The sequence below is a fragment of the Nicotiana attenuata genome, unplaced genomic scaffold (assembly GCF_001879085.1).
Source record: "Nicotiana attenuata strain UT unplaced genomic scaffold, NIATTr2, whole genome shotgun sequence".
NCBI lineage: Eukaryota > Viridiplantae > Streptophyta > Magnoliopsida > Solanales > Solanaceae > Nicotiana > Nicotiana attenuata.
Window position 1 is genome coordinate 63458 of NW_017672819.1, and position 11907 is coordinate 75364.

General features: G+C 40.7%; 1 long non-coding RNA gene across 1 annotated transcript; it reads left to right on the forward strand.

Moving 5' to 3' along the window:
• Nucleotides 1–4864: 4864 nt before the first annotated feature.
• Nucleotides 4865–6424, forward strand: LOC109214612. The gene is made up of 2 exons (XR_002066205.1): nucleotides 4865–5516; nucleotides 5967–6424. It is a non-coding gene; the product is annotated as an uncharacterized LOC109214612 (long non-coding RNA).
• The last annotated feature ends 5483 nt before the right edge of the window (nucleotides 6425–11907 follow it).

Below are 11907 nucleotides of genomic sequence, written 5' to 3' on the forward strand. Positions count from 1 at the left end.
ACAAAAGAAGTGAACATGTCAAATGCTTCATCTTTAGATGTTAAAAATAATGTCCAAGTAAACCTAGAGTAATCATCAACAAGCACCATCACATATCTTTTACCACATCTACTTAATGTTCTCATTGGACCACAGAGATCCATATGGACCAGTTCCATCGATCTGGTCGTGCTTACCACTTTCTTGCATTTAAAAGAAGATCTTACCTGCTTCCCCCTTGCACAAGCCTCACAAACTTTGTCTTCTTTAAACTTGATGTTAGGCAGCACTACCACCAGGTCCTTGGAGACTAATTTGTTGAGTTGACTTAGACTTGCATGTCCAAGTCTCTCGTGCCAAAGGAGGGGATCATTATCCAACACACTTAAGCAAGTGAGTTCATTTTACTAAAAAAACTTGAACAGATCTACAAAGTGTCATCCTATTATTCATTAGGTCGTTTTTGATGGGCCTAAAAAATTTATGCAATTCGAAACCCGTCGCTCAAATTAATGAAAATCGCATGAACATTAGCACATGAAAAATAAAAAAACCTTCACAGTATCTAACCAAATCAACTCGTGCAATCAGGCAGATTGGTTTGCAACACACTGTGTGCTTCACGTAGAAACAAGTCACCCATTCTCTCTTCAATCATAAACAAAACAAAAATNGAGACTTAAGTTCATTTGTTAGTGTGGTGAACCTTGTATACATCTCTTGAATGGTTTCTCCTTCCTTCATGGTGAAATTCTCATATTGAGAATACAGCAGTGTTCCTCTTGATCTTTTCACTTCAGGAGTTCCTTCGTGAGCCACTTGCAGAGTGTCCCAGATTTCCTTAGTAGTGGTACAACTTTGAATTCTACTGTACTCGTCTGGACCAAGTCCACACACAAGCTATTTCTTGGCCTTAGCATTCTTTTCCCTCTTCCTCAAGTCCTCATCATTGTAGTCAGCTCTTATTTTTGGCACGTCTACTCCTTGAGCATTCTTCTTCATGGTAGCCAGGGGACCATTAGTGATAATATCCCATAGCTCATAGTCTTCTCCGATGATGTGATCTCTCATCCTGTTTTTCCACCAGGAGTAGTACTGGCCATTAAAGAGTGGAGGCCTAGCAGTGGATTGCCCTTCCCATTTTCCAGGCGGTGAACTCATCTTGATTTGTGCCTAAGGTGTTAGCCTCAAGGATAACCCGCTCTGATACCAATTGATATTTTATACTTCAATACCACACAAGAGGGGGGTGATTTGTGTGGTGACCAAATTTTCGCTTAAACTGATTATGGAAGGACATGGTTCTTCTACGTATTCCTTAACCTACTATTGCAGAAATAGTAAATGCGAAAAGTAAAGAACACAAGTATTTTACGTGGAAAACACCTGGCTCAAAAGGTGAAAAAACCACGACCTACTTTCCAGTAGCATTTTTCCAAACTCTCCACTAAAATTACTGAGCCAAAAACTGCATTTAAAAAAACTCTTTTGTAAACCTAGGATTAACTCTAATCCCGTTGTAGCACACAGCCTCTAACTGTTGCGACAACTTCAAGTTAACTCTAACTTGAAGACTCTGAGTACCTATTACAATTGCCTTTAGATAAGATAAAGATGAAAGGTACAATATAAAACCACCTACTACAATTGAACTAGATTAAAAGATAGACACTTGGAACTGGTTCTTCTATCTGGTTCATGTTGCTTTAGGTTTGCACACTTGAATCACACACGAACTGCTTGCAAAATTGCCTTGCTATTTTGCTCTCAATTCACGTTTAACTTCTGCTTATGTGTGTTACCTGTAAAAGAGAACAACACTAATATTTATAGAGTTAGTAAATAGAGATTGACTAGAATTCTGATGCTACTCTTCCTTGGTGGAAGAGTTCTAGTTGATCTCAACCTCTAACTCCCTCCCTTTCTTAAACTGTGTTTTCTTTGAGTAAGGAGTCCTTCTCCTTATCAATTATGCAACATTTTCGATCAGGATCAAGAGATATCAAATCAATACAGTTAGGTTTATCTCCTTCACGTGCATCCCACATGCACAAGTCTATCCACTTCTGTGCTCCACTGGGATGGACCTGGTTCATGTCTGAGTTCGTTTGCCAGTCTTCAAAACTAACCTTTACTTGGGCCAACATATTTTATCGTACATTTTTCAGCCATATGTATATATTGATTGTATATTGATGTTAATAATAGTGGATAATAACGTGAAATGCATATATCGACAATATTACAATAATATATAATTATGTATATTGTATATATACACAGTATGGCGATAATATTTAATAGTATATAAAGTACAATAATATTCTAGTATATTAGTATATATTGTACAATGATGATATTAGTTGTGTATAAATCGCAATGCTATTATAAAGTATATCACTCTTATATTTTATCATCTCTTGTTAGTTCTTCTTTATAGTGTCATTGAAGAACAAAAGCATCTTCGAAAATAATGCAATAATCTTTTTAGAAGAAAATGGCATAAACTAGCGAATCAAGGAAAAATTCTTTGAGATTTTCAGTATTTAGTGAAGATGGAAACGCTTCCTTCAACATTGGGTACTGGTATTTTGGCTTTTAAATGGGATTCCAATTATAGCGGTAATTAAGGGATTGCAACGTTTTTCCATAATGCAATCTATATAATAAAATATGCAATATTTGGAATAAACAAAAAATATTAATAGGTATGATAATAACTTTTAAAAAGAGACCGTTCGTGTAAAAAATCCCTTTTTTTGTCATCTTTACATAATAGTCGGTCAGAATGTTTACATTTACAGTTGGTATACACAAATTAATTATTAATTATAAGCGATATATATATATATATATATATATATATATATTAATTCTTTTTTTAAATTATCATTAAAAAAAAAAAATCTCTCTTCACATTTTCACAACCTTTTTTCGTTTTCACGTAGTTAATGGTGAGTAGGAACACCTATCTGATAGTATCCATGGTATTATTAGAACTCAAACTTGTTACACTAAGATATCATGAACTGTGATCTCGTTTGGCCATCCCTTGGGACAGGTATTTTCAACGGCAAAATTACTTAAACAATTACTTATCCACTAATTTTTACTCACCCGTTACCTTCCAGAGTTTTCAGGTCTGTTTCTTGCTGACCAAAATGTTTCAATTTTTTAAAGTGACCAGTGAAACTTCTACAATTTGCAAATTTTTGGAAAGAGAGAGGGCGAATTTCGTATTATTTACAAACAGAATCGAAGATGACGAGTTATAAATGTAGAAATTATAAAAATTTCTTTGTTTACCTCGAAAATACGAGTAACAATTAAACTTGGAATTGTGGTTTTAAAGATATGTGAATTTACTTCAATACCAATTAATGAACAAGTTATATGAAATAGAAACGAATGATAGAAGTGAATCAAACCAATATTAGTCAACAGCAATGACCACGAAAAGGTGGCCTCGAGGTGGCTTAGGGCAGTAAGAACGATTAAGTAAAAGAAAATAAGAACAATGTAAGCTAAGGAACAATTCTGGTGAACAACAGGCAAAAAGTAGAGAGTATATTCTCTTCACAGTAAAAGATGGTCTTACAAATGATTGGGATCCCCTTAATATAATGGGGGAACCCTAAATAAGGAATATTTTCATTTACAGTAGGGAATATTCTCGGTACAGCTGTCTAACCGTCTAGTACGGAATTGTACGATCCTATCCCGTGGTTTACATCATGACTTTAGGGAACGTGGCAGGAATCTAGCTTGCTTTAGTAGAAATCTATAAAGGTACTATTTCGGGGTCGAACACACCCGACCTTGGTGTGCATCGTGCTTCGCCTTCGAACTCGGGTCTGGTCCCTCGAGCTCGAACCTGGCCTGACCCGGACTCGAACTTCGGACGACCTCCAGAGTGTATAGATCGAAGGCATTCGATCTCGACCGTATACAGATAGTCCCCGCGTTTCTTAGAGTAAGATGATAAGAAACGTTTTTGATCCCCGTTCCCCGAAGCCTTTAATGATGACGTCATTTCTGTGACGTATGCGTTCGAAGTGACCGAAACGTTCCGTCGGTCCACTTCCCCAAAACATTGAATGCACGCCAGTATTGGTCGGCCACTAGCGCCGCCGAACCGTCGTTACCCCTCTATAAATATGAGGCGATTCCTCTTAGCGAAGAACTTTACCTTTTCCTTATATTTTCCCTGTCTTCATCTCTTTCCCTAATCGCCTATTCCCACCGCCTGTGAGCACGTGATTTTTGCCCGAATAATAATATTCCTACAAAAGTCACAAATGGATTTTTCTTTTGAGTGTTTATTATTTTAGGAATTTATAGTAATTGTTGGCATTTAGTTATATTTTGGTGCATATTTAATATTTAAAAAAAAACATGGGAAATATCTTAAAAATGTTCAAATTTCATGCATTACATTTTTAGGTTGATATTTGAATTTTTAGGTTTAAGTGTTAATTAATTGCATTATTAAATAAAAAATCAAAACATTGGCTATTGTTACAATTTTAGATTTTAGTTTCAAAATTAGTAATTTCCTTGCATTAGCTTTAAGTTAATTATTTATGTCTAGGTAAAGAAAAAATATAATTTTACGAATTAATTTTTAGTCCAGGATTTTAATTAATTTATTAGTTTAAAATCAAGAAAAAGGACAAAAAAAACAAATAACAAAAAGGGGGGAAACATTGAATAAACCCAAAATTGGGCCAAGGGAAATTTCTGAAGCCCAAGTCCCCACCCCAACCACCATTAGCCCAATCCATAACACTAAACCCGCCCAGCCCAACCTGGGCGACCCGCTCCATTCCCCAAATATAAACCTAATACTAGAGAAACAAAACCCTAGACCTAATCTCTAAGAACCCAACGGTGCTGCCCTTCTCCATCCGATCCCTGCAGCGTTTCAACCCATCAAAACTCGCCAAACTCAGGCGAGTTCACTCGCACACGACCTTATCTCACCACGTCATCAAGATGCTAACGGTCTCTGATAGATTCTCTCATTCTCACCTCTCTTCTCACGTGTTGGAAGCCTCTAGAAGGCATATGCTGGATGAATGGGGAGCGTGGGATTGATTTCAATTGATCCCAGCCCTTCATTCATCAGGTTTTTGCCTAATAAGTAGAGGAATTTTCAAAGAAGAAAGGGGTTCTGGAGACAGATTTTCGGAGAGAAATTTTTAGAGGTAAAGTTCTAGGGTTAGGTCGAGTTTCAAGATTTTCCTTCTGAATTTCTAGTCGATTTTCTTGAAAAATACAAATCTCTTCAGTTTTTTTTTCTTTTATTTCAATATCAGAAAAAATAAAAATAAAAAGTCTGTTTCTTCTGTTTCAATTTCGAAATTTTGGTTTTTAAAATGGAGTTTGATTGAGGCGTTTTGGGAGTTCATCGTTTGTCGTTCGAGTTTCGCTGGTTCGAATTCCTTTGACGATTTGTTGTTGTTCTGGTTCAAATTTTTTTCGCTGGATTCGTGTACTTGCCGATGTTTGCATAGTGAAAGAATTTTCTTTAACAGGTTCATTCTTTCTCCTCAATTTAATCTGATTTATTATGATTTAAGTTAATAGATTCCATTGGGTTTATTGATTTTGCTTTAGTCAGTTATTGATTTCTCCTTCAATTTCATCTGTGTGTTCGAGTAGATGTGAATTTGGTTTGGATTTGTGGCTGCTACAGCCCTGTGCTATGAATCGAATGAAGTCTGCATATGTCCGTCCATGAATATTTCTTGTTACTACAATGAAATCCTGTTTCTCTTTTCCTCCTCTCTATTCTGTTCATCTGCTGTTTGGATTTGTGGCTGCTACATCCCTGTACTGGATTTGATATCCAGTTTTCTGTTTCTTTTAGCATCAGTTGGAGTGTATAAGAACTTATCTGAAGTATTTGATTTAGTTAGTGATTAAACATGTTGGTTGGAATAGCAGTGCCAAGATGAGTATGAAAATCGATTGTGTGGTTTCAGGTGAACTATCTGGAGCTAGAAATGGTGTTCAACGTGCATTAGTGTATACTATTCTCATCTCGTTTAGTTCAGATTCACTCTATAACTTTCTTCCTTAGACACGTGATGTCTATTTGAGATTTAGAGACTGCTATTCAAGTGTGGTTTCGAGGAACATGAGCTACATATTGTTTTTTTTTCTTTCTGAGAAAAAAAAATCTGTTCCCATGAGATTATCTGTGTGATTTGAGTTCTGAAGCTGCGATTAAAACTTGTTGCCTTGATCGTAATCATATATCTAACTTCCTGAAATTATGAATGCGAGCTTGAAACACCAAGGCATCTATTCTGATAGTCTATTCAAGCATGGTTGAAAATGTGTAAGGGATGAATTTGTGCTGTATTGATGTGCGTTAGCGTGAAGGCAGCTGACTACTTTGTTAGCTTATTTGTGTATTTATTTATTTATTTTGCTCTCTCTTCCTATGTGTTTGTTTGGGTCTGCTTGGGCCATTTGGGCCGACTGAAACTAGGCTAAAGTTTTGGGCTTTTCTTCTAATAGAATATTGAATAATGCAACAAACTCCTCTTCCTTCTGCAGGTTAACTTGCATAGCACAAATAATTCATTACATCTCCAATGATTCTTGACCATAATTCCTGCCTCTCAATAGCCTTAAACATAGGAGATGAACACTTATAAACATCGTAGTTTGCTTTAGACGCGATTTAATATATCATCGTGATTGTGTACACATTCGCATGACACAATTACGATCTTAAAAACAAAATTGGGGTATGCGTTCGCGCAACTTCGGCTAAATTTTCTTAATATTAATAAAGATTTAGGAATTGTGGACACGTACGCGTGACATGATTCTGGACGCGCCAAACAAATGGGTACACGTGCGCGTGACTCGTTTTAGGATAATTTCTTATTTAAAAGAGGTAAATGTACGTAGGTTCTAAAATAAGTAATTAGACAATTTAATTAAGCCAAGTATGATTAAAGCGGCCGTGCTAAAACCACGGAACCCGGGAATGCCTAACACCTTCTTCCGGGTTAACAGAATTCTTTACTCGGATTTCTGTGTTTCGCGAACTGTAAAACAGAGTCAAACTTCCTCGATTCGGGATTTTAAACTGGTGACTTGGGACACCATAAATTATCCCAAGTGGCGACTCTGAATTCAATATAAATAATCGAGTTTCGATTGTCACTTAAATTGGAAAAAGCTCCCTTATACCCTTTCGGGGGTAGAAAAAGGAGGTGTGACACCGCCTCTTTAAGCGTTGGAAAACAAGTTCTTGTAAGAAACGCCACATTCCTCTGCAACCCGTATTCTTCAGCTCACAACCATGGCTAAGACTTCCAAGACAGTCCCAAAAAAGGATAAAGCGTCGTCTTCTTCTACTTCTGGGTCAGCCAAACCGGTGGTGCCGCCGACCCTTGAGGATATTACCCCCGGTCCTTGCGTAATTAAGAAGGACTTTAGCATTGAGAATCTCCCCGACGTCAAAGGCCGATGCGAGCACGCATCCCGATATATTAGCTTGATATCGAAGAAGCTTATCGAGGATGTGAGGAAGGACTGCGGCTGAGGAGATGAGGTCGAGATCCAGATCTCGAAACTCGAGGAAAGCATTACTACCCACGTGGAGGGGTTTTTAAGTGTTTACACTTATCCTTTCACACTGGGTCCCCTTGATCAGGTGGTGATCGACTTCTGCAAAACGTACGAAGTCACTCTCGATCAGATTCACCCCTCTTTTTGGCGCATCGTGATCATGTTGCGCTTCTTTACTGAAAAGGCCGAGTGGCTAGAATTCACCCTTAGTCACCTTATCCGACTGTATCAGCCCCAGCTATTTCGAGGTCTCATCAAGTTGCAACGTCGAACAACGAAAGCCAGTTTCGCCAGCACTGACGAGACCAAAGATCGGGGTTGGATGAGTCGGTTCGTCAGAGTAAGAACTTTGGACGTTATTCCTGGGGACAAAATGCCATTCCCGGAGAAGTGGAATTTTAACCATAAGTGGAATTCCTTTCCCCTGCATCTATTCATGTTCTGCTTCTTCATCTCATAATACATTTACCCCTCTTTTGGCAGCCACTGCCCGGGCACCCCTCGCGGTGCCGGACCTCGAGGATTGGGTCTGAAAGTTAGCTGCCACTCCTTCCTACGATGAGCGCAAGTGGCGTGAATTAGCGAAGGGACGGTGGGAGGCCAAGAACCACGGTAAGTGTTTTTCTGAGATTCAAATGCTTTTCATATACTGGAGGTGTCAATTTACTCATATTTATCTGTGCAGGCCTTAAGGATGCATCTGCGATGAGGCCGGCCCCGCCCGGGGAGAAAACCAAGCCTTCGATTCCGAAGTCGGAGAAGGACAATAAAAGGAAGAGGGTTTCGAAGCCCGAAGACCCTCAAGATAAGAAAACCCCTACTCGGAGGCTGCGGAAGAGATTTACTCAAGCGGGCGCTGATTCTGCCCATTTTTCTTCGGATGATGAAGAAAATGACGATGAAGAGTCGGCCCTGGTGCCTCGAGCCAGGAAACCCATCGAGGCCACCAAGCCCTTCGTCCTAGAGACCTCGTCTGGTGGCGAGGGGACTCTGAAAAAAGATACGGGCGAGGCCCCCGTGTCCCCGGAGGTCGTGATTGTCCCTCCGTCTTCGACAACTATACCGGAGGGGGCAAATGTTGAGACCCCCGAAGTTATTGAGAACGACCCAAGTGAAGAGCTTGGGGCCGCGACAACAGGTCACTACCTTTCTTTGCCAACTTATTCCGAGGGGGCAATCAAGGAAGCCAACGCTCTGCATACGCCCGATCCAAGCAAGGTCCTCGAGGAGGATCCCTTTCAAGGTTGCTATGCTGGGATTGAGGATGCCAATGACCTTAACGATGCATCCGCCATCTTTGAAGAGGCTCAACATCTCCTCTCCCGGGTGAGTACTTAATTTATTATTGCAACTTTCTTTTTTCTTTCTTTGCTATTGACCGATATATCTCCATTCCGCGTACAGGCCATCGTTAAGTTCAGAGCTGAGCTGAGCCAATATGAGGCCGAGCTCAAGAAAGTTTCCGGGGAAGAAAAGGCTCTAAGGTTCATTTGTAGCCAAAAGGGAGAGGAGCTTAAGGATCTTTGAACCGCATTGGCCAAAGCTCAAAAAAGCGAGTACGAGCTAGATGTGCAGGTAACTTTGATTTTAACAAAGTACGGCCTTCTTGGCCCTACTTCGGAGGCTAACACTTCGATATCTCAGCTGCAGCAAAAGCTAGAGATGATTGGGCAGCTTCAGAGCAAGGTTGATCAAGTTAAAGCTGATTGTCATCAGTGGAAGAAAAACATAGATCAACTTGCTGCCGATAAAGAAGCTGTTACGGCCCAACTGTCCTCGGCTGAAACCCAACTCCGGAGCATTAAAGCAAAAGGTCTGGCTCAGGCCAAGAAGATCGAGGAGTTGGAGGCTGAGCTCGCTAGAACCCAGGCCGAAACTATACAGGCCAAGGCTGAAGCTGTTCAAGCTAAGGCTGAAGCTGAGAAGACGAGTGCTTCGACTGATAAATCCATTGCCATGTACTTAAGGAACGTTGTAACCGTTCAAGCTGAGTTGAAGGAAGCCTCCGATCGGGGAAGGCGGAGCAATGATTTGGCTAGGTGTCGATCCCGGAGGGAGGCTCTCGAAGAGATTCACGCCCGGGGATTCGATCTTGCTGAGGAGATAGCCGAGGCAAAGGCGCGGGAAACCGATGCCAGGTTTCTTGTCTCCTCCGATGATGAGGACGTAGTGAGTGGCTCCAGGGACGGGGAAAGTGAAGAAGATGCTCTCGAGGGAGAGGGGACTCCCGAGGATAGAGCTGCTAAAGATGCAGTTTTTGAAGATGACGCTTCCGGGGATGCGACCCCGAGAATAGATTAGATTTTCATTTTCTTTTTTGTTCAAGGGCCCTTTGAGGGCGTTGTAAACATTCTTTGTAAAATACCCTTCATGAATATAAAGTATCTTTTAGCTTTATCCTTTGCGGGAGATTTCGATAATTCCAACAATCAGTCCGAATCTTTATTCAGATTCAGAACATAATAAATCAGTTCGATAAGAGCTCGGAATAATGGGACTTGTGAGCCGGAGTTGAGTGAGAGCGAGGTCTTGAACTCCAAATGGTTTGGCCCTTAAGCTCTCTTATGTTGGCCCTTAGGCTCTTTAAGTTGGCCCTTAGGCTCTTTAATTCGGCCCTTGGACTCTTATATGTTGGCCCTTAGGCTCTTTAAATTGGGCCGATTCGGCCTCTGAGAATGGCTATATAATTTTTCCCTCATTTCGGATTAAAAGACTTAGTGAGAATTTAATTATGCCTTAGCATGTATTTTTTGTACCCGTAGGTTTTTTCGACGGTTCGACATTTTAGAACCTTATTAGTAATTTGTTTGTGTAAACATACTCGAATACCTCTTAAGGTATTTTCGAAGGCCGATGTTATCGAAACCCTTGGATTATTCGAGGGCTGAATTTATCGAGGCCCTTAGATTTTTCAGGGGCTGAACTTATCGAAGCCCTGAAATTTTCGGGGGCTGAATTTATCGAAGCCCTTTATATTTTGCTTTAGGGTAGCCTGATTTAACCGGTTTTTACAAGATGTTTCAAGGACTTTAATTTATGGCGGAAGTCGGACGTCTCCGAGCCGCGTTATTTCGGCCGTAGCCTTTTATATGACCGTAATCTTTAATATGGCCGTAGCTTTCGGTTGTGTCTCTTGGACTTGTTCCCTGATAACTTTTAGAACTTGTTCAAAAAGTTAGTCCCCGAGTATATTGGCCTTGGCCTTTGTTTCAGGGGGATGCCTCATTGAGGTCCTATGAGTCCGAGTTTTTGGTGACTCGGATGCATTGACTGTCGAAGACAGTCCCCGAGTATTCGGGGGTGTTCTTATGCTTTGGCTCTTGAGCCATTTCCCGTGGTATTATAAGTGTAGAGTTCGTGTAATAGTAAACAAATTGTTTTTGACATTGACAAAATGCTTCTTCAAATAATTGATACATACGTACATTCTTTGCCGTCGGGGCTTGACTATTTTATATGGACACAGTTCATCTGACCGTTTGGCCCATTACAAAGTTTTCCTATCGAGGCCCTCTTAGGCGTGAAGTGTTTTCGTGTAGAAATAAGATGCCTTCGAGATCGTATGCCCTCGATTGATAGCCTGTAATGAGTTAGCTCTAAATTCAAATGGACAAAAGGATAAAGTCATACCTTAGCAGTAGTACCGTTTGAGCAAGGATATGTTCCAATTGTTTGGCAGTTGTTGACTTTCCATTGTGCTGAGTTTGTAAGATCCTTTACCGGCAACTCCGAAGACTCGGTAGGGTCCTTCCTAATTCGGGCCAAGTTTCCCTTCATTTGGGTCTCGAGTATTGAGGGTGACCTTCCGAAGGACTAGGTCTCCGATTCCAAAATGTCGAAGGTTGGTTCTTCTGTTGTAGTATCTTTCGATCCTTTGCTTCTGTGCGGCCATCCAAACGAGCGCTGCTTTTCGCTTTTCGTCCAATAACTCGAGGCTGGCATTCATGGCCTCGTGGTTAGACTCATCCGATGCATTCCGAAACCTGGCGCTAGGCTCTCCAACTTCGACGGGGATGAGGGCCTCGGAGCCATATACTAGAGAAAATGGGGTGGCCCCCGTACTGGACTTTGATGTGGTCCGATACGCCCAAAAGACTTCGGGTAAAACTTCTCCCCATTTCCCCTTTGTATCGTCTAGTCTTTTCTTCAAGTTCTGAATGATAGTTTTATTTGTTGACTCAGCCTGTCCCTTTTCGGTTGGGTGGTACGGTGTCGATAAAATCCTCTTTATTTTATGCGCTTCGAGGAACTCTGTTACCTTGCTGCCGATGAATTGCTTTCCATTGTCACACACGATCTCGGCGGGTATCCCGAACCGACATATAATGTGGTCCC